Source organism: Mixophyes fleayi, chromosome 4 (assembly GCF_038048845.1).
Source record: "Mixophyes fleayi isolate aMixFle1 chromosome 4, aMixFle1.hap1, whole genome shotgun sequence".
NCBI classification, from domain to species: Eukaryota; Metazoa; Chordata; class Amphibia; order Anura; family Limnodynastidae; genus Mixophyes; species Mixophyes fleayi.
In genome coordinates this window covers 345,283,510-345,308,216 of record NC_134405.1, presented here as the reverse complement: position 1 = coordinate 345,308,216, position 24,707 = coordinate 345,283,510, and positions in this window count along the sequence as shown.

Genomic DNA, 24,707 nt, shown 5'->3' with positions numbered 1-24,707 from the left:
GATCTGACCATTTACAGGACTAGAGGCTACAAGTTGGTGTAATCATGTGAATCGTCTAATGATCTGACCATTTACAGAACTAGAGGCTACAGGTTGGTCTAATCCTGTGATTCGTCTAATGATCTGATCATTTACAGGTCTAGAGGCTACAGGTTGGTGTAATCCTGTTAATTGTCTAATGATCTGACCATTTACAGAACTAGAGGCTACAGGTTGGTCTAATCCTGTGAATCGTTTAGTGATCTGTTCATTTACAGGTCTAGAGGCTACAGGTTGGTCTAATCCTGTGAATCGTCTAATGATTAGACCATTTTCAGGACTAGAGGCTACAGGTTGGTCTAATCCTGTGAATCGTCTAATGATCTGACCATTTACAGGACTAGAGGCTACAGGTTGGTCTAATCCTGTGAATCGTCTAATGATCTGACCATTTACAGGACTAGAGGCTACAAGTTGGTGTAATCCTGTGAATCGTCTAATAATCTGACCATTTACAGGACTAGAAGCTACAGGTTGGTGTAATCTTGTGAGTCGTCTAATGATCTGACCATTTACAGGAGGAGAGGCTACAGGTTGGTGTAATCTTGTGAATCGTCTAATGATCTGACCATTTACAGGACTAGAGGCTACAGGTTGGTCTAATCCTGTGAATCGTCTAATGATCTGACCATTTACAGGACGAGAGGCTACAGGTTGGTGTAATCCTGTGAATCGTCTAATGATCTGATAATTTACAGGACGAGAGGCTACAGGTTGGTGTAATCCTGTGAATCGTCTAATGATCTGACCATTTATAGGACTAGAGGCTACAGGTTGGTCTAATCCTGTGAATCATCTAATGATCTGACCATTTACAGGACGAGAGGCTACAGGTTGGTGTAATCCTGTGAATCGTCTAATGATCTGACCATTTATAGGACTAGAGGCTACAGGTTGGTCCAATCCTGTGAATCATCTATCGATCTGACCATTTACAGGACTAGAGGCTACAGGTTGGTCTAATCCTGTGAATCGTCTAATGATCTGACCATTTATAGGACTAAAGGCTACAGGTTGGTCTAATCCTGTGAATCGTCTAATGATCTGACCATTTATAGGACTAGAGGCTACAGGTTGGTGTAATCCTGTGAATCGTCTAATGATCTGACCATTTACAGGTCTAGAGGCTACAGGTTGGTGTAATCCTGTGAATCGTCTAATGATCTGACCATTTACAGGTCTAGAGGCTACAGGTTGGTCTAATCCTGTGAATCGTCTAATGATCTGACCATTTACAGGACTAGAGGCTACAGGTTGGTGTAATCATGTGAATCGTCTAATGATCTGACCATTTACAGAACTAGAGGCTACAGGTTAGTCTAATCCTGTGATTCGTCTAATGATCTGATCATTTACAGGTCTAGAGGCTACAGGTTGGTGTAATCCTGTTAATCGTCTAATGATCTGACCATTTACAGAACTAGAGGCTACAGGTTGGTCTAATCCTGTGAATCGTTTAGTGATCTGATCATTTACAGGTCTAGAGGCTACAGGGTGGTCTAATCCTGTGAATCATCTAATGATTAGACCATTTTCAGGACTAGAGACTACAGGTTGGTCTAATCCTGTGAATCGTCTAATGATCTGACCATTTACAGGACTAGAGGCTACAAATTGGTGTAATCCTGTGAATCGTCTAATAATCTGACCATTTACAGGACTAGAAGCTACAGGTTGGTGTAATCCTGTGAGTCGTCTAATGAAGTTACCATTTACAGGAGGAGAGGCTACAGGTTGGTGTAATCCTGTGAATCGTCTAATGATCTGACCATTTACAGGACTAGAGGCTACAGGTTGGTCTAATCCTGTGAATCGTCTAATGATCTGACCATTTACAGGTCTAGAGGCTACAGGTTGGTCTAATCCTGGGAATCGTCTAATGATCTGACCATTTACAGGACGAGAGGCTACAGGTTGGTGTAATCCTGTGAATCGTCTAATGATCTGACCATTTATAGGACTAGAGGCTACAGGTTGGTCTAATCCTGTGAATCATCTAATGATCTGACCATTTACAGGACTAGAGACTACAGGTTGGTCTAATCCTGTGAATCGTCTAATGATCTGACCATTTACAGGACTAGAGGCTACAGGTTGGTGTAATCCTGTGAATCATCTAATGATCTGACCATTTACAGGACTAGAGGCTACAGGTTGGTGTAATCCTATGAATCGTCTAATGATCTGACCATTTACAGGTCTAGAGGCTACAGGTTGGTGTAATCCTGAGAATCGTCTAATGATCTGACCATTTACAGGTCTAGAGGCTACAGGTTGGTGTAATCCTGTGAATCGTCTAATGATCTGACCATTTACAGGACGAGAGGCTACAGGTTGGTGTAATCCTGTGAATCGTCTAATGATCTGACCATTTACAGGACTAGAGGCTACAGGTTGGTGTAATCCTATGAATCGTCTAATGATCTGACCATTTACAGGTCTAGAGGCTACAGGTTGGTGTAATCCTGAGAATCGTCTAATGATCTGACCATTTACAGGTCTAGAGGCTACAGGTTGGTGTAATCCTGTGAATCGTCTAATGATCTGACCATTTACAGGACGAGAGGCTACAGGTTGGTGTAATCCTGTGAATCGTCTAATGATCTGACCATTTACAGAACTAGAGGCTACAGGTTGGTCTAATCATGTTAACATTCCAATAAGATATCAGGTTTGATTTTATGTGATCACAGATTCATTGATTCTTTTCTATTTAGTAAATAAACTTTGAGGCCACAGGAAAGCCAAGAATAACCAATCCTTTAGTTGTGTGAGGACTCCGTACCTGATTCTTTTTGTGTTATGTATGTTGAAGTGAAACTTCTCTTTCTATACAATTATTGAGAAATTTGTCGGCAGAGACAGAAAAACCTGTTTGGCTTCTCCCAAGAGAGGGTTTAGTCACTTCCAGGTTTCTCAGAATTAATAATCTCATATATAGTGTGTGTGTTCCTCTTCAATTACATGTGGAATTATCATGTATGTGTGACCAGCCGCACACGTCTGCGCTGTATGTCACAGATACCTCATCTATTTACCTACCCGATGAGAGATGTATTTATAGCTCTGCCATGTGTCCACGGGCTCAGGAATAAGCTGCGTACACAGAGATTTGATATGAGAAAACAATCTTCAATAAATGGCTGAGAAGAGACTGTTATTCCTCTGATGTCCTCCTCGTACTCCCTGCGCTGGGCCTTTAAATATTATGATTGTAGTTTAACACTCGCAGTGCTGGATGAGACTTCAGAGAAATGAAGAGAGAACTGACCTCTATCTGTCATACCGCATAAGCTGCAATAAAACACAGAGAGACACTATTATTATCTTTTATTATTTGCTACAATTACCGGTGGTTGTGTAATGAGTCCGCTGGAAGGTGGCATCAGTTCATTTTTAGGTAAATAGTTTGCACAGTTTATATTTATTGTGATCCACAACTTGCAACATGTTTTCTGTACAGGAAACGATCATATTTTCCTCTGACAATTGGATCTAGGAGATCTGAACGTGTCCTTCAATGAATGACGTTGTCCTATAAACTAATATGTAGCTTGAAGAAACTAAGAGACATTACAAGAGGACAAAAGATTCTACTCGTCTATATACAGTATATAGTATATTAAAGTGAAGTGATTTGCCATCATAATTCCGTGTGATCTAAGCTACATGCGTGATATTAACTAGCACAGAAGATACATGACCACGTTGTTACGGCTTCCAGTGTGACACACATGACAATTCATATTGCTGTTGGAATTTAATTATTTCACATGATGTTGCGGAAGTTAATCTGATCCATAGTGGTTATTACATACCTCCCAACTAACCTGATTAGGTGGTCAGTACTGATTTTAGGCTCTGTCCTGCCAGTGGACATCTTTATCCAGCATACAGGAAAGCAAATGATGGGTAAGTCCCCCCATAGGATGAATGGGGCCACAAGCACCTACCACTGGTGAACGTGGCAAGGGATGGGTGTTTGGAGGAGAGAGGGTATGGGGGCGGCCTAGCATTTGCGGGGTGTGACCACGCCCGGGAGTGGAACAAAACATCACTGAGATCCACAGAACAATTTGCTTATTGGCTCGGTGATCCTGCTCAGGGCCGCCGAGAGGGGGGGGGAGCAGGTAAATTTTACCCGGGCCCGGCCATGCCAGGGGGCCCGGGCCGGGCCCTTGCTGCTATTTTTTGTCATTTTTTTTTTTTATTTTATTTTTTTGTATTTTGCGTATTTTTATTTTTTTAAAAAAAAAATTCCCGCGGGGTAGGGGGAGGGGGGGGGGGGGCGTTGGTGGGGGGAGCTATAAGAAATAAAAAAAAATCAATACTCACGTGACCGCGGCGCCGCGTCCCTCCTCTCCTGTCTTCTCCATTCACACTGACTGTCGGGCGTGACGTCATCAAGTCACGCCCGGCAGTCAGTCAGTGAGGAGCGCCGCAGCCTGACAAGACCAAAGAAGAAGAAAGAAGAGAAGACAGAAGAGAAGAGAAGAAAAGAAAGAAGCTGACAAAAGGTAAGGAAAGAAACTGAGAGGCACAGAGGAGGAAAAGAGAGGCACAGAGGAGGAAAAGAGAGGGACAGAGGAGGAAAAGAGAGGCACAGAGGAGGAAAAGAGAGGCACAGAGGAGGAAAAGAGAGGCACAGAGGAGGAAAAGAGAGGCACAGAGGAGGAAAAGAGAGGCACAGGGGAGGAAAAGAGAGGCACAGAGGAGGAAAAGAGGGGCACAGAGGAGGAAAAGAGAGGCACAGAGGAGGAAAAGAGGGGCACAGAGGAGGAAAAGAGGGGCACAGAGGAGGAAAAGAGGGGCACAGAGGAGGAAAAGAGAGGCACAGAGGAGGAAAAGAGAGGCACAGAGGAGGAAAAGAGGGGCACAGAGGAGGAAAAGAGAGGCACAGAGGAGGAAAAGAGGGGCACAGAGGAGGAAAAGAGGGGCACAGAGGAGGAAAAGAGGGGCACAGAGGAGGAAAAGAGAGGCACAGAGGAGGAAAAGGGGGCACAGAGGAGGAAAAGAGAGGCACAGAGGAGGAAAAGAGAGGCACAGAGGAGGAAAAGAGAGGCACAGAGGAGGAAAAGAGAGGCACAGAGGAGGAAAAGAGGGGCACAGAGGAGGAAAAGAGGGGCACAGAGGAGGAAAAGAGGGGCACAGAGGAGGAAAAGAGGGGCACAGAGGAGGAAAAGAGGGGCACAGAGGAGGAAAAGAGAGGCACAGAGGAGGAAAAGAGGGGCAGAGAGGCACAGAGGAGGAAAAGAGGGGCAGAGAGGCACAGAGGAGGAAAAGAGGGGCAGAGAGGCACAGAGGAGGAAAACAGGGGCAGAGAGGCACAGAGGAGGAAAACAGCGGCAGAGAGGCACAGAGTTATAAAAAAAAGGGGCAAAGAGGCACAGAGTGAATAAAAAGGGGGGAAAGCAGCATGGAGGGCGCAGTGTAGTTGTGATGGGGCTTGTTGCAATGTAGTGTGTGTGCGGTAGGTGGTGGCTAATTAATGGGCGCTATTTTGTTTGTAGGGTGATGGGGAGGCAATTTAATAGTGGGGATTATTAATTTAAGATGGGGTGATTTGGGGCCTATTGAATGTGGAGGTGAGTTTGGGGAGGATGAGGTCTATTTATTAAATGTGACTATGAATTATTTAATGGCAGTGATGGTTGCGGGAAATAGGTATTGCTAGGCTGTTTGCATGACGGGAAATAGGTTTATTTATTACATGTGAATTCTATTATTTTAATGTTGGGGCTGGAGGAAGGCCTAATTATTAATCGTGGGTGCTATTGATTTAACGCTGCGTCTGACTGAAATTTTCTAAATGTAGCCATTTTTTTCCCAAATAGGTCCTTCTACATTCCAAGATCCAGGCAAGCCACAACTAAAGAAACCAGCAGCCTCGGGTGGAGAAAGTGAGAAGAACAGGTAGGACAGAGCAGCATAGTGTGTGAAATGTTGTGATTCTAGTAGGGACAATGCCAATGTTTGGTGAGCCCAGTGGGCGCAGGCCAAGACTGAACTGTTTGTGTACACACTGCATTCTTTGTATACTACACTGTGGTGCTGGATGTCTTAAAAGTCAGGAGTGCTTGGACATATGTGACGCTGTGGTGAATTCAGGACCTAGTGATTTTGATGTGCTAGCTATGCGCCCAACGGTGCATTGCCACGGCCCCAAATGTATGACCACATTCCCGAAAATTTTTGCACCGTCGTTAGGCTAGCCACGCCCCAATGGCGCATTGACACGCCCCTGAATGTATGACCAAACCCGCGTCGTGTCAATGCGCCATTGGGGCGTGGCTAGCCTAACGGCGGCGCAAAAATTTTTTAGGGCTTACTCAACTATGGGGGGGCCCCATGAGTTTGTTGTACCCGGGCCCTGAATTCCTCTTGGCAGCCCTGATCCTGCTCTCGCCCCCTGTATGCGCTGCTCAGAGCAGAACGGGGGCTGCAGAGGAGGAGGGAGGTGACCAGACATTGCTAGAACCCCTGTACTTCCCCCACTGACCAGACCCCCAACATATGACCCCATGCCCTTTTGTCGTCGATATTGGGAGGGATGTTAATGGGACATGGGATTAATTGACAATTCCAAGAGAATTTAAGAAGGAAATTATTATTTTAAAAAGAGAATCACAATATGATTTCTGAATCTATTAATTATATGAGATTTAATCTAGAAACTCGCCTGTATTTTCTGCAGTTAGCTGAGCTGCCTGTACTGATACTAGTACATAGAGGTGAACTGGAGTAATCTTTGTGGCATTAGCGCAAGGAACAGAGGTTACCGTCCCCACAGTATAATCTGGTCATAGGCCCAGCGATGCCGCTGCAGCCTCATTACCCTGCGCTCTCAGAACACAGAGCAGGAGCCTCTCCTGAGCGTCATCGCACCCGGCACGTGTAGTTCTCTGCAGAGGCCTTGGTCGGGGAGCAGGACTGCGGGGGCCCCTAACGGGAGAACAGAGGTAAGTGCAGGTGAATGGGCCTATTATCTGGGACATAACACTGAATAGGGGTAAATATAGGGATAAAAATGGGGATCAACGTGGGGAGATATCGGTGACTGGGTGTGAAGTTAGCGGTAAATTGGGTTAAATGTTTAGTAAGTACACATTCCCTCTCCATTGTCTTACATGTTACTATATACAGCACGTTTATTATATACAGCACATGTAATATATACAGCACGTTTATTATATACAGCACATATAATATATACAGCACGTTTATTATATACAGCACATGTAATATACACAACACGTTTATTATATACAGCACATATAATATATACAACATATTTATTAAATACAGCACGTTTATTTTATACAACACATCTATTATCTCCTCCCTCTCCTCCACTGCCCACCTCTATCTCACCTCTTCAACCTGTCTCTCTCCATTGGCACATTTCCATCCTCCTTTAAACATGCGCTCATCTCATCAATTCTAAAGAAACCATCTTTCGATCCAGCCTCTCTCCCCATCTACCGCCCTAATTCTCTCCTCCCCTTTGCCTCCAAACTACTTGAGCGATTAGTGTATAAACGCCTGTCTCACTTTCTCTCCTCTCACTCCATTCTCAACTCTCTGCAATCAGACTTCTGCCCCCAAACATTCCACTGAAGCTGCTATCACACAGTGATCAATGATCTACTTACTGCAAAGTCTAAGGGTCATTTCCTCATACTCATTCTCATGGACCTCTTCTCCTTCACATTCTTCACTCCATTGGCCTTTGTGACACAGTTCTTTCCTGGTTCATTTCCTACCTATCGAACTGCTCCTTTTAATGTTTCTACCTCTGGCACATCCTCCCCTCCACTCCCACTATCTGTTGGGGTCCCACAAGCCTCTGTTTTTGGCCCTCTAATTTTTTCATTGTATATCTCTCCTCTTGTAGCACTAATTCACTCATTTGTCCTCCAGTACCACCTCCATAGTGATGGTACCCAAATCTATATCTCTTCCTCTGACCTCTCTCCTTCTTTACTATCTTGTGTAACTGTCTTTCTGCTATCTCTACATGGATGTCCCAATGCTACCTAAAGCTCAACATGTCCAAAACAGAACTTATTATCTTCCCTCCAGCCAGAGTCACCACCTGCCCTCAAATCTCACTCACTGTCAATAACACCACAATTTCCTCAGTCTCCCAATCCCGCTGTCTTGGTGTCACACTTGACTCCGCCCTCTGCTTTACTCCTCACATCCAGACTCTCTCCCAGTTCTGTCGACTCCACCTTAAAAACATTGCTATAATACGCCCTTTCCTTACCCAACATGTTACCAAAACTCTTATCCATTCTCTCATCATCTTCCATCTTGACTATTGCAACCTCCTGTTATCTGGCGTTCCTGACACCCATATATCCACACTTCAATCCATCCTAAATGCTGCTGCAAGACTGATCTTCCTCTCTCACCGCTCCACATCTGCTGCACCACTCTGCAAATCTCTACACTGGCTCCCTGTGTCCTCCAGAATCCAATTCAAATTACTCTCCCTTACCTATAAAGCCCTCAACAACACTACCCCTGCATACATGTCAAATCTCATATTAATATACCCTCTCTCTCGCCCTCTTAGATCTACCTCTGACCTGCGCCTTGTCTCTCCTCTGGTAACCACCTCTCACTCCCACCTACAAGACTTCTCCCGTGCTGCCCCCACTTATGGAATTCTCTACCTCGCACAGTTCAGACTTTCCCACAGCCTTCAAATCTTTAGACTTTTTTTAAAAACCCATCTCTTCTTTAAAACTTACCTTATCCCTGAGGATATTACTCACACTAATACACCCTCACAGCTGCCCCAATCTCCACTCTAAGCCACACTCACTCCTCATATTTCGGCTGTGTCCTCTTCCACTTAGAATGTAAGCTCTCTAATGAGGAGGGTACTTTCATGTCTGTATTTATTTTGTCTGCCTTATATGTATGTCTCTGCTTTATGTATGTCCTGTTTTATGTATGTCCTGTTTTTCCTACTGTACAGCGCTGTGGAACAATGTGATGCCTTACAAATCTACGATAATAATAATAGTAAAAATAATAATGATGCTAATCATGAAAGCCTATGTAACAAGGATGGTGGCTGTACAAGTAACACTGTAATCCTTGGCCCATCATTGTTATATTATTGCAATAAAGCTTGTTTTTCCATCGTAAATAAGGTTGAAGCTGAGAGCCGTCCAATTTTAATCTCTAATTGTTCCTGTGTGACTGATGTGCGACTGTTTCTAATGTAATACTAATAATGATAGAATAAAAATGAACTGGAGACTATTTCCTAAACTGTCAGTAAAATAAAATGATAATAATAAAAATATTTCTCATTAATAGATGAGGGCCTCATCCTAATAGTATTACAGATTCCAAACTTCGTCATCAAGCAATAGAGATTGTACATTGTATGAGACACATGATTACACATAGCATGTTACTATGTAAATATATGAACACAGCTCAGTTACAATGGGCCGAGCTTCTGAATCGTGCATGGCCCCCTCCTCTGATATCACCCCCCTCCCCCGAGCTGCGCTCACAGAGTAATCTGGTGTCAGCGATGTAGGACATGTGTAAGTAGAGACCTCGATTAAATGGTCGGCCCTGCCTGATTAATTATGTATTGTTTCCAACACAAAATCAATGTGTAATTTATCGAGAACATTTGCTGCTTGACTATAAAATATATATGGACACGAGGCAGCAGAGATAACATCGAGGACATGAATTCTATATAACGTGTGTCAGGGAAGAAAATTACACAACAAACCTCAGCGTCTCCGTGTCTTGTGAGCTAACCATCTACTTGTAGAACCTGGAAGACAGAGATGGTGGCAATAGGAGGTAAGAAGACTATAGGAGGCCGCCAAGAACTGCCCCCAACCCAATCAGAGCTCACATTTCAGGATTGATGTATTAAAGGGTGAAAAGCGCAATGGCGCAAGTCTTCGCCTTTTACATCAAGGTGTTACAGCGCTGCTTTTTCTGGAGGTAAGAATCGCTGGATTACAGTAATATGTACGGCCCTAATACTTGCTCTGCTAGCCGCATGGGCACATTGACTGGGCCGACAAAGAGAGAAGTTAACTCTTACCCAGGCAGGGGAGTGTGGCGAAACTGACTTGGAGAGATTTTATTGATAAATTTTGACGATAACAGATATTTTATCACCACTATAAGCCGCCATAAAAAATTGCTGTCATCGCTTGTTCATCTCTTTCTCACTCCTGTAAAACTCTCTCAGTATATACAGCCGTCTAATAGGCAGATAAGTGCAGGGACGGCGGAGACTGTATGACTTTCCCAAAACTTCAGAGGTCGTATTTTCTCTGAGATTAATGGTTTTAGAACAAGTTATTTAATAGTCAAGGTACAAAGAGTCTTTCTCTGCAATCAAGCGAGTGTGTATTTCTTTTCATCTCCTCTCCAACATATTAGCTTCATTTTAAAATAAACCTAATTCTTATCCCCAGAGAGAATTCCGTTCAGACGCTGCCGGTGAGAGAACTCAAGGTGCCTGAGATGGGTTAACGGTGTCTAGAGAGAAGCTGCCAGTATGGAGAGATATTATCTGTGTATAGGAGCTTGTAATGCTGGGGAAGTAACAGTTGCACATTTAGTAACTATGTTACAGCGAGTGTCCGCAATAAACTGCCAAATAAGAGCAGCGTTTTCCTGTCTACCAACTGATCTGTGAACATTTATTGGAGTAATTGAATTTTCTTTGAGAATTGCAGGAAAAGTGCAGTTATATTGTGTAAATTCAGACCACGGTGTTCACAAATAGTTGGTCCTCACAATTCACAATGTTTATAATTTCCAGACTTTACTCACAAATGAATGTTTACTTCCAGACATTGTGCAGTTTCCCCTCAGTGCTCAGTCTCACATTTGTAATATATTTATTAGGATATCACGAACGTTCATCCCACGTTACCCCATTGTGTCAGCTGTGTTACATTCAACTGCGAACATGAGTTTAAAAAGGAGCATTCACACTGAAGAGGGCTACAGGGTCCTTGTACACGAAGGTAACACAGGGTGAGTGTTCGACAAAGCGTAGATGAAAATAGTGCGAGCTGTCTGGGCCTCATTGAGCCGCCTGATGCTCAAAGTTCTCCTGTAGATGGATCTTGCAATCCTCATGGGGGGGACCAGAACGCAGCTGCGAGGGCCGAGTGGAGGTGCCTGTGTGTACAAACCATCAATGCAGAGAAAATGGCGTAAAATCTCATCCGCTATGGACACTCAGATTTCAGTTTGTGGAATTCATAGTTTATGAATAGAGCTGGGACAACAGCAGCTAATCGGTCTGTTATGCTGTATAGTCCGGATCGATGGAAAGGTAATAAGATCTCGTCCTTCCCTCTCGGGTGTCCACCAGAATGCCCCATCCTCAGGTGCTGCGTCCCCATCACAATTATTACCTTGTGTGGAGCAGAAGGCAGAGATTGGGGTGTAAGACTCAGCGCTGCTGGTCATCTGTCAACCATATGTGATAGGCTGGAGAGTGGCGCTGGTCACCTGTGATAGGCTGGAGAGTGGCGCTGGTCACCTGTGATAGGCTGGAGAGTGGCACTGGCCACCTGTGATAGGCTGAAGAGTGGCACTGGTCACCTGTGATAGGCTGGAGAGTGGCACTGGTCACCTGTGATAGGCTGGAGAGTGGCACTGGTCACCTGTGATAGGCTGGAGAGTGGCGCTGGTCACCTGTGATAGGCTGGAGAGTGGCGCTGGCCACCTGTGATAGGCTGGAGAGTGGCGCTGGTCACCTGTGATAGGCTGGAGAGTGGCGCTGGTCACCTGTGATAGGCTGGAGAGTGGCGCTGGTCACCTGTGATAGGCTGGAGAGTGGCGCTGTGCCGTGTCCTCTAGCAGCTAAACCTTCATTGAGGTAACTTTCATGAGCTTCTTAAACATGGCAGGTGGGGGTCTGACAGTATAAATTGTGTGTTCATCCATAGGAACCTGGGGTATCACTAGGGAAAGGTCTGGTCCTGTGGGTCCCAGATAGATAGATATATATATATATATACTCTATTCTCCTTTACTATTATTGTTTACTTCCAAAGCCGAGCAATTCTGCAGAGCTCTCTGTGGCAACAGGTGACGGTGTTGATATATACTATATAATATACGATGTATTACTCTTTATATATTCTATACAGCAGACTGAGCCCCTGAAGTAACAAGTGATCTCATACAAAGCATTAGATGGTTAGATTCTGTACATTAGATGTTACATAGAAGCCTCGTTACCTCTTCTACACAGTCAGTGTGATTGGCCTCAGAAGGTCACTTATCACTGTGACTGGATAAAGTATAACACAGTCAGATGGATAATGTCAGAAATCATATGATGGAAGGTTCCTATTTCCCCAAGAAACCTCCAGTTATCATGAATCAGCTGCCTTTGAAGGTGTCAGCTCATCAGTCAAGCACTGTCCAGGACCTTTCAGACCCGCCCCCCTTACTTCCAACCGGTGACCAATTCTGGTGCAATCAGCCCTTAGTGCTGCACAGAGACAAATCTATCGCAATGCTGGATTTCGACCATAAGGCGACACAAGCAGGACAAGAGATGTGAACACTCCTAAAATGCACCACATTATTGCTCTATTTGGGTTATTCCACTAGATGCCAAACACAAGAGACCAATTAAGTCATCAACATAAAAATACTGGATGTGTTATAATTAAAAAAACATAATTTGTTGGTACCATCATAAAAATATCTTGATATACAATAACCAACTGCTGTTTCGTGCAGTTTATAAGATCACCAAAAAAACTGCCCACAATGGTTAATTAATAGTAGTACAGTTGATCTACAACATACTGACATGTGAAAGGCAAAATTAATGGTAATAGACCTGCAGAAAATCCCACATATATTGTGGAAAACTGTAAGTGTGATGAAATGCAGATTGTTCTATGATTAGTGGCTGTGACTTGGGTGTAAGTGTTACTCCTGACTTATCCTCTGGTGTAGATGAATGGCTGGAACATCAACACTGAGAAGAACAGTATATATCAGATGACAGCCCATCTCTTTTTGTGTCCCATAGTGTAAGGGGACTTGGTGTGAAAAGAATCTTCCCCTATTTGTAAATACAACAGTGGATACACAGTCAGGTGAGGGTTCTGAATAAATGCCAGTTAGTACAATCACTTTTATGTTGGTAGATACACAAATTCTTAAAGCGAATACTTACACTTCTTTAATAATATCTTTCCAAATCACAACTAATTCAGACGTTCACTTTACACCAGATCTTTATAACATTTCCATTTAATATGTGGAGATTATACGTCGTTCTGCAGAAGTAATGGCCATAATAGAAGCCAGCAGCTTGTTACTCGCTGAAGATTGCCACTCATCCGCTATAGGAGCCTCTGCAAATAATGCCTAACGTCTTATGTCACGTTTGCCAGAAGTGAGATGAGGATGGTAGGTGTTTGCCAGTACTTAGCACAACTGAACTAAAAGGCCTGGAGTCTAATGCCCCCGGTATTCATCTGGACCCCCGCTAGGGAGTATAGGCTTCGATGCGTGGGACGTTTAAGTCACGGTTCTCAAAGACAGTCACTGGCCAGACGGGTAGGTGAAGACAGCGAGGTCAGACAGTCCAAGGTCAATAGACAGACGGGATTGTTGTACCAGAGCGGAATTTAATTTCTCCTTCTGTAACAGTGTCAGAAAACAAGAATCATCACTGGTGACTGGGGCAGTGATTATTTCCTTACAAAGTATGGGACACATGGCGAGTCGGAGGTAGGGCAGTGGCAATCACAAGATTTCTACAGGAGTTTTCCATGCCATGCTACCAGAGCCAGCATGACCTAAGATCATTGGCTATCATTTTAGCCAGTTCAAGGCTGCTTTCCAACCCCTTTCCCTCCACTTCAAATACACCGGCAATGCTGCATGCACTACTGCTAGGTGCATGCAGCTCACCTTTCACTAGCAGAGTAGTATGAAGCAGGACATACATCCAAGCTGTCCTTGCGGTGGGGACAAAGTCCTTACTGACCAGGACAATCATCCGAAATCGTGACTGCCCCATCAAAATCAGGACATTTGTCAGACTGTCCTCCTCTCTTCTACCTGTTCCTGCAGCTTTCACTTCCTGCTCCTCGTGTCTTAAGCTCAGCTGCTGCTTGTCTGGATCCTGGAATGTTGGGGCCCTGTTTGTAAAAAGGACAGGTACATGAATTATGAAAAGCCAAGCAATGAGTGAACCCATTAGGCCTCCCTCCCCCAAACCAGCCCCAATGTTAGCATTCACATTTAATAAATAGACCTATTTTCCCCCAACCTGCCTGACAATAAATAATAAGTACTCACATCTAATAAATAAAGCCACTCCCCCAAGCAGCCCTGAATTTAAATAATTTAGTACATATTTAAAAATTAGTCCTCCTTTTCTCTTAAAAACAGGCCAACATTAAAGTATTAGGCCCCAAACTACCCCAGCATTAAATAGTCCCCTCCCCACAAATTACTGTAATAGGTACTACCAATACCCCCCTATTAAATTAAATAGCCCCCACTAATAAATGAATATCTCATACTGTCTAAGGGCTGGCACTCACACTATATTAATAGACAAAGTACCCCCTGCCATATCACATAAAGATCCCTCCTTTTCTCCACACTTACCTTCTTCACTACCTACCCCCACGTTGGTTCTCTCAACCTATACACAGTCTGGGCATATAATACAGTTCATGTACTGAGATTTATACCAAGGAACCAAGGATTCAGAACAAATGATATTGAGCACATACACAGAAAAATACATCTAACACACCAAAGAAGAGATGTGGTACCGAGCTCGGCTGATATTAAATATACCAATATCACCCAGGGTCAATCTGTCAGGGAGAATTTATTTTTTTTACAACAATAGTCTTTATTAAAGGTTTTTCATATACAGAAAGCAAAACAAGGGTGGGGGACATGAATTCCCAAAGAGGTGTGCGGGGGGAGGGGGGGGGGGGTGTTTTACAGAATTTTCAGTGCAATTTAAAAAAATTGGACTGTTGCTTTTATTTACTATGTCATTGGCTCAACTACTACAGAGCAAATGAATAAAGTAGAACCCTCAAATGTACTTTGATTTGCACTATTATAAGCATAAAATAAACTATGAATTAAAAACAACACTAATATTATATACAGTATATATAACACTTGTACACATGCACTAATTCACATGTGTCTGTCCTAATACAAACATTGTATAGAAGTAGTGTCCTTGAAGATAGATAAATCACTCAAAAAATGGCCACACATTTGACGATGCACTAAAAAAATGGAGGCCCTGACAATTGCCATCCCAAAATATTTGTACTAACAGCCTTTATGGGGGGCAGCTAATGTATTATTTTTTTCTGCTTTATATAGGTAATATATTCAAAGAGAGTTAATGCAGTTCAGTAAGTCAGCTGTGATCTCTAACCCGTTTCTGTTCTGTTGGATTTACCAGGTACCCTGGTGGGCGCGTCCAACGCTAGCCAAGGGTCAAAGCCAAACAGGTATTGTGGCCAAAGGGAAGTCAGGAGCCAAAGTCACAACCGAAGAATCTAGCCAAACATGAGTCCGGAGAGGGGAACTGGTTACTGGAACAGGTAATTATAAGTTACGGAAGCTAGAGGGACCTGACACTCTGACACCCTAATGGTGCAAGAGGCTGCCCCGGCGGTCAGTGATATCACTGCCTGCCAACTCCCACATCCTGTTGCACCCTGCGCAGCGGGAAGGTGCAGGGACAGCGCCTGACACCTTATAGTTGAACACATCCTTTAAATGTCAAAATAATAATGATCCTTATGCATTTCTTCACCCAAATATATTATCGAAGTAAAAAACACACTGTTAACTTTTGTTTATGCTCATTCTAATAAGGTTTTAGCTAATTAAACACATAATTACTTTATATTACAGGTCTGAGGGATAAGTGCATATTAGCTTTATCCACAATGGCGCGATTCGCATCTTCAGGTACAGGCTACTACTGCACGATTATGTACATTACACCCACGCACCGCGGAGAGGGCCTTGTCCTGTCCACTTCACTAGGAATGTGATCCGCAAGGGTGCGCTACTCTCTCGGGAGTCTCAAATCAACAAAATTCCAGAGTCTCCTAGGTGCTGCGGGAAAGTACACACGTAGGTTATTAAAGACCCAGATCCCCCTTAGCACGTAAACTCCCCAGAATGCTTGAGATCTATAACCTTCCCATCACCCAGATCTGTATAGTGAGGTCTTCCAGTCATTTCTATAAGTGTTATTTTGAAGCCCTATCATGCAGAGAATATATTATTATTATATTTTATTTGTGAGGCGCCACAAAGGGTTTGCAGCGCCATACTTAGAGCTTGGGATCACAGTACACGGTATATAAGAATATATAAGTATTTATCCATTGTGAGTCCGTTATGGATATGATAAAATTGTATTTTCACTTGAATTATTGATCCCTATGACGCCTCCAGTCTATTCACACAGAGCGCAACTAAATCTGATACAAGATAAAAATGTGACAGATGATTATTGAGTCTCAGCGACTGTGAAGACCACAATCTCGTTGAGAATGAGCCTAGGACAGAACTTGTTTGAATTGTCTGTGTTTGGTCTGTGCAGAGTTGATGTGTCTCCGGCTCCTCACCAAACCGCAAGTCCGACAGCGCCTTCCAAACAGGGGACTTATCCACGTGCCGTGCTCCACCGAGCCCGAGACAGGAAGCTCATTGGAGAGCAGGGGCACCGAGATGGTGGGGAGGGGACAGAGACGAAGTACAGGGGCCCTTGGCCTGTGTAGTAGTAGGAGCCACCAAGCTGGTGTGGCAACGCCCCCTTTAATGGAAGCATACCTCCCAACATGTCTGTCCTTACCATCGGGGCAGGGGGGCGTGGCCACAGCAAAATAGGGGCGTGGCCACCTTACTGCCAGAGATATGGGGGTGAGTACACTCTATGAGCCACAGGTAGCAGATTATTGTTATTATGATTTATCTGTAAAGTGCTGACATACTACACAGCTCTGCACATCATGACACCAGCAGGTCAGAGACACAAGATACCCCATCACCGCTTGATGACATAGGACACTGGTGGAACATCCTCTGTAGGGCCCAGAGGTGAGGGGGCCCTTGCAATGTGAACCCCACCTCCACGGCTCTATCCCTCCTGAGGTCCATGCGCTTCTCTCAAGAGAACATAGCGTTGTCTTTTCTGACGACGCAAGTACAGGACACGCGGGATGAGCCCCAGGGCCATCTTAACAACATTATGGGGCCCCGGGCAAAGCAGTGCACCGGGGCCCCTAGATATGGATATAGATATATAGATGTATACAGATATAGATATAGATATATAGAGATAGAGATAGATAGATGTACTCGCTCAGTGACCCTTGAAGGTTTTTTTTGCAGGTTTTTTTCTTTTGCAGGATTATTTATTCTCATTAAGAGCCGTGCCTATGGGGCCCCCTTGCCCGTGGGGCCCCCGGGCAGCTGCCCATCGTGCCCAATGGAAAAGATGGCCCTGATGAGCCCCAGTCACCAGGGTCCATGGCCACTGCGCCCTATCCCCAATTCTGCTATGGATCCCTGCTCGCCCCTGGCAGGGGCTATTTCTGCACCTAAAATAAACAGCTTGGGATCGGAGAGGAATGTCGCTGTGAGACGGGGGCGTATTGTATCATTAAATGAAGAAATGATCACTCTCCATTTATGGTAATATGAACAAAATGCCAAAAGTTCCCTAATCTCTTCCCAGCACAATGTGAGCAGAAACTTTCCTCTGACGACCGATATATAAATAGTTCCACTTGGGATTAATAATCACGGAGGTCATTTCACAAGGAATATTAAGCTGTGAAAAACCTCTTCAATCATTATCCTTGAAACAATTATCAGTTAGAGCCTGTTCTGCTCTTCTAAATCATTTTGTAATCTTTAAAATTATGAATTTCTACCATTGAGGAAACGAAGGGATTTGCATAATAACTATTAGGAGTCTGAAGTAAAATCATCAACGTTAATATATTGATATATTATTAAGTATCTTGGCTAATGGCAGCAAACGCCATCATTGGCACAATGCTCGCATCACTAGAAATTTCGGCAACAGTCCAGATTAACGGGGTCCAAACTATTTCACAAACTGGAAGATTTGGAAGATTATTTAGTACAAGTTTCATATAGAGTGAAATCATTGCTTTCTGGAAAATCACGTGGTTACATTATATTATGAGGAATCACAGGGTCACATTATATAACGAGGAATCACGTTGGTCACATATAACAAGGAATCACATTAGACACAACATATAACAAGGAATCAGATGGTCACATTATATAACAAGGAATAACATTGATCACATTATATAATGAGAAATCACATGGTCACATTACATTATGAGGAATCACATTGGTCACATTATATATCGAAGGAATTACGATGGACACACTATATAATAAGGAATCACATTTTCACATTATATAATGAGGAATCACATGGTCACTTTATATAACGAGGAATCACATTGGTCACATTATATAACGAGGAATCACATGGTCACATTACATTAAAAGGAATCACATGGTCACATTACATTATGAGGAATCACATGGTCATCTATAATATAAATGTCTAGTGGCGTGTGTTAGTCTGTCTGTGTGTGGAAAAAATAAAACCAAGCTGCAGCGCCACCTGCTGGGTGGAGTTATACACTGACCTACTAAAGTCTTAGTGTCTGTGGAAAAAAAAATTCAGAAAGGGCTGAAATTTGGTATACTAAGATGTTTTTAATTTGTTAAATTAATTTGTTAATTGTTAAAAGTGTTTATAAAGATTTTAAAAAAATATATATATATTTATTGAAGGAGAAGTGACAGTGGGGAGTGGTTGGTGGTTGCCGGGGGTGACAGTGGGGAGTGGTTGGTGGTTGCCGGGGGTGACAGTGGGGAGTGGTTGGTGGTTGAGGCCTGGTCTATGGCCCAAATGCATGACAAGAACCTTTTTAACACTTTAAGTAGCTTGATTTGACTAGAATACATGAGTATCATGCATGGGTTAACTTGTATTATATAACGAGGAACCACATTGGTAACATTACATAAGAAGGAATCACTTTAGACACAATATATAATAAGGAGCACATGGTCACATTATATAACGAGGAATCACATTGGCCACTTTATATCATGAAGAATCACATGATCACATTACATAAGAAGGATTTACGATGGACACATTGTATAATAAGGAATCACATTTTCGCATTATATAAAATGAGGAATCGCATGGTCACATTATATAACAAGGAATCACAATGGTTATATTATATAACGATGAATCACATTAGACACAATATATAGCAAGGAACACATGGTCAAATTATATAACAATGAATCACATGGTTATATTGCATAAGAAGGAATTACGATGGACACATTGTATAATAAGGAATCACATTCTTGCATTATATAAAATGAGGAATCACATGCTCACAATATATAAATAGGAATCACATGGTCACATTTTATAATGAGGAATCACATGGTCTCCTTATATAACGAGGAATCACATGATCACATTACATAAGAAGGAATTACGATGGCCACATTGTATAATAAGGAATCACATTTTCAAATGATATATCGAGGAATCCCCTTGTTCACATTATATAACTCAGAATCGCATGATCACATTATATAACGAGGAATCACAATGGTTATATTATATAACGAGGTATCACTTTAGACTAGAGATGGTCACTGACCCCCGTGTTTTGGTTTTGGATTCGGTTTTGGATCTGGATTACCGTTGTGTTTTGGTTTTGGTTTTGGTTTTGCAAAACTGCCATTGCGTGTTTTGGTTTTGGTTTTGGTTTTGTTTGGTTTTGTTTTGCTATTTTTTTGGAAAATCCATGTTTTTGGGCCTAAATTAACCCAATTTAGTGCTCCAACTGTTTTAGAGACAAGTAATCTAATTGTTGAGGTAATAAATCATCCAAAAAAACAGTTTAATTCTTCGTTGGTAGGCCTATTCTACACACAAAACAGATTGTCTTCCTCTCCATCTATGCATATTGGCAATGCAGCCATCGTCTTTGAATGTATATTACACCCTACACTTATAGTTAAATATGTAAAGAAATGGAAAAAGCCAGTTTGGTTTCTGTCTCTCAAGGCCCCCCTCCACTTGTATAAAATACCAAAAAATTCAGCCATTATAGACTGTACAATATTAATTGACATGGAGAAAGCCAGTTTGGTTTCTGTCTCTCTAGGCCCCCCTCCACTTGTATAAAATACTAAAAAATTCAGCCATTATAGACTGTACAATATTAATTGACATGGAGAAAGACAGTTTGGTTTCTGTCTCTCTAGGCCCCCCTCCACTTGTATAAAATACAAAAAAATCCAGCCGTTATAGACTGTACAATATTAATTGACATGGAGAAAGCCAGTTTGGTTTCTGTCTCTCTAGGCCCCCCTCCACTTGTATAAAATACTAATAAATTCAGCCGTTATATACTGTACAATATAAATTGAAATGGACAAAGGCAGTTTGGTATCTGTCTGCATCAGATCCTCTCTCCACTAGGAGTAAAATAGAAAACTAATCAGCCGTTATATAATCTAGAATATAAATAGAAATTGAGAAAGGCAATTTGGTATCTGTCTGCATCATAATCATCAACATCATCATTAGCGCCCTCGTCGCCTACACAAATCTCCCCCTCATCCTCTTCTAATTCCAAAGTGGCATCCTCAATTTGGGTATCACCGGCTACACTCGGGCTATTAAGGCACACATCAGCAGAATGCTCACGATTAGACATCCCACTGTTGGATGGACTCTCCACAGGGATTGTTGTCATTTGTGAATCAGAGCAAATATTCTCCTGTAATGCCTCACTGTTATCTTGCAGCTCGGCTTTGACGCGTAACAGTAGTTGTGCACCAATTGTAGGCTGGGTAACTTTTTGGGATCTGCCACTAATAGCCAAAGGTGAAAGCCTCATTCTCTCTTTGCCACTGCGTGTGTAGAATGGCATGCTTGCAATTTTTTTTTTATCGTCACTTAACTTTTGCTCAGTTACACTTCTTTTTCGCTTCAATACAGTAAATTTTTTTTTGGTTTTTGTTTTTTGCACTAATTTGAAAACACTCTGTTGTTTGACATCGCCTTGGCCAGATGACGTACTGGGAACACTAACATCAGGACTGGTGACAGAACCTGGTTGCTCATTTAGATCATATGTGGACTGCTTTGAATCCATTCTGAGCGCAAACCACTGGGGAGTGCTAAAAATTATTTAGTAGCTTCTGCTGACAGTTATGACTTTTGACAGCCAGAAATATTAATGCACAATTAGGGAGGACACCCCAAAAGCACTGAGGAGTGCTAAAAATTATTGAGTAGATACTGCTGACAGATATGACTTTTGACAGCCAGAAATATTAATGCACAATTAGGGAGGACACCCCAAAAACACTGAGGAGTGCTAAAAATTATTGAGTAGATACTGCTGACAGATATGACTTTTGACAGCCAGAAATATTAATGCACAATTAGGGAGGACACCCCAAAAACACTGAGGAGTGCTAAAAATTATTGAGTAGATACTGCTGACAGATATGACTTTTGACAGCCAGAAATATTAATGCACAATTAGGGAGGACACCCCAAAAACACTGAGGAGTGCTACAAATTATTGAGTAGATACTGCTGACAGATATGACTTTTGACAGCCAGAAATATTAATGCACAATTAGGGAGGACACCCCAAAAACACTGAGGAGTGCTACAAATTATTGAGTAGATACTGCTGACAGATATGACTTTTGACAGCCAGAAATATTAATGCACAATTAGGGAGGACACCCCAAAAACACTGAGGAGTGCTAAAAATTATTGAGTAGATACTGCTGACAGATATGACTTTTGACAGCCAGAAATATTAATGCACAATTAGGGAGGACACCCCAAAAACACTGAGGAGTGCTACAAATTATTGAGTAGATACTGCTGACAGATATGACTTTTGACAGCCAGAAATATTAATGCACAATTAGGGAGGACACCCCAAAAACACTGAGGAGTGCTACAAATTATTGAGTAGATACTGCTGACAGATATGACTTTTGACAGCCAGAAATATTAATGCACAATTAGGGAGGACACCCCAAAAACACTGAGGTGTGCTACAAATTATTTAGTAGATAATGCTGACAGATATGACTTTTGACAGCCAGAAATATTAATGCACAATTATGGGGGACACCCCAAAAGCGCTGGGGAGTGCCAAATATGAAGAAAAAATAATAAACCTCTATCCTCCTCTCTGCACTAGCGATTTTGGTTAGAGCAATTGCAAGAACAATATGGTATTCTCTGTCCCTGCTCTAATTAGCCTATGACTACACCCTGCTCTCTCCCTCTGTCAAATGGCGATGGATTGCTGTGGAGGCGTGTATTTATAAAGTTGAAGTATCGCGAGAACCGAGTCCCGAGATCCGACGACGTCACAATGACGTTCGGCCTCGATTTGGATTCGGAATGGGCGGGAGAGTACCGAGCTGCTCAGCTCGGTACTCGGATACCCAAAGTTCGGGTGGGTTCGGTTCTCGGAGAACCGGACCCGCCCATCTCTACTTTAGACACAACATAGTATAGAAATTCATGTCTTACACAACGTCCAACTTTATTCTTTTGAAGGTAAGGTTGGCAGCACAGTGGCTCAGTGGTTAGCACTTCTGCCTTACAGCACTGGAATCATGAGTTCAATTCCCGACCATGGCCTTATCTCTGAGGAGTTTGTATGTTCTCCCCGTGTTTACGTGGGTTTCCTCCGGGTGCTCCGGTTTCCTCCCACACTCCAAAAACATACTGGTAGGTTAATTGGCTGCTATCAAATTGACCCTAGTCTGTCTGTGTGTGTGTGTGTTGGGGAATTTAGACTGTAAGCTCCAATGGAGCAGGAACTGATGTGAGTGAGTTCTCTGTACAGCGCTGCAGAATCAGTGGCGCTATATAAATAAATGGTGATGATGGTGATGATGAATATATAACAAGTAATCACATATTACAAAATTAGGAATTACATTGGCCACATACAACGAGGAATCACATTGATTATAGCATATAATGAGGATTCATATTGGTTATATATAAAGGAATCACCTCTTCACATTAAATTAACGAGGAATCAGCTGGTGACATTATATAATGATTAAGAGGACTTGTTAGAAGAGGATATTAGGTGATCTCAGTAGTGCTGGATGATGGAGATTGCTCTCTGCGGGGTGGAAAGGACGGATCAGACTTAGTTCAGTGCATTTGGGGTAACCAGCCGCCTCCCCAGACATAAGAACAGCTGCTGCATAACAATTTATAGTGGTTTCCCCGACAACCAGTGTAAGTAATCATTAGCAGTCTGAGTCCTGTAAAGCATCTATATGTGACCTGAGTCTGCAGCTGTTGTGGAACTAAAAGTACCTGCAATTCCTGCCAGCTTCTGAGCATGCTGGGACAGCTGGAACGTCCCGGGGCAAACAGAATACATCCAGAGGGGGGTTACAGATGCTATTTCACAGAAATAATTAAAATATTCAGATACATTTTTGTGATGATTTATCTGAGTCCTTGTCTATGTGTTATTCACTTGTTTAGACGTGCTGTGAACTATATGTACACTGTACAATACATTATGTGTGTGCTGCAGGTCACAGAAAGACATAATGTAAGTCTGAAAATCCCATTATATTGCTGCTATTATAATAACATGTCAGACAGTGTAGTAATGTTCTCCAATGTCAAATATACCTGTGTGCAACTATATCTGTATTATACTATACCTGTGTGTAGTTATACCTGTGTGTGACTATACCTGTATTATACTATACCTGTGTGTGACTATACCTGTGTGTGACAATATCTGTATTATACTATACCTGTGTGTGACTATATCTGTATTATACTATACCTGTCTGTGACTACACCTGTGTGTGACAATATCTGTATTATACTATACCTGTGTGCGACTATATCTGTATTATACTATACCTGTGTGTGACTATATCTGTATTATACTATACCTGTGTGTGACTATACCTGTGTGTGACTATATCTGTATTATACTATACCTGTGTGTGACTATATCTGTATTATACTATACCTGTGTGTGACTATACCTGTGTGTGACTATATCTGTGTGCGACTATACCTGTGTGTGACTACATCTGTGTGCGACTATACCTGTGTGTGACTACATCTGTGTGCGACTATACCTGTGTGTGACTATACCTGTATTATACTATACCTGTGTGTAGTTATACCTGTGTGTGACTATATCTGTATTATACTATACCTGTATTATACTATACCTGTGTGTGACTATACCTGTATTATACTATACCTGTATTATACTATACCTGTGTGTGACTATACCTGTATTATACTATACCTGTGTGTGACTATACCTGTGTGTGACAATATCTGTATTATACTATACCTGTGTGTGACTATATCTGTATTATACTATACCTGTCTGTGACTACACCTGTGTGTGACAATATCTGTATTATACTATACCTGTGTGCGACTATATCTGTATTATACTATACCTGTGTGTGACTATATCTGTATT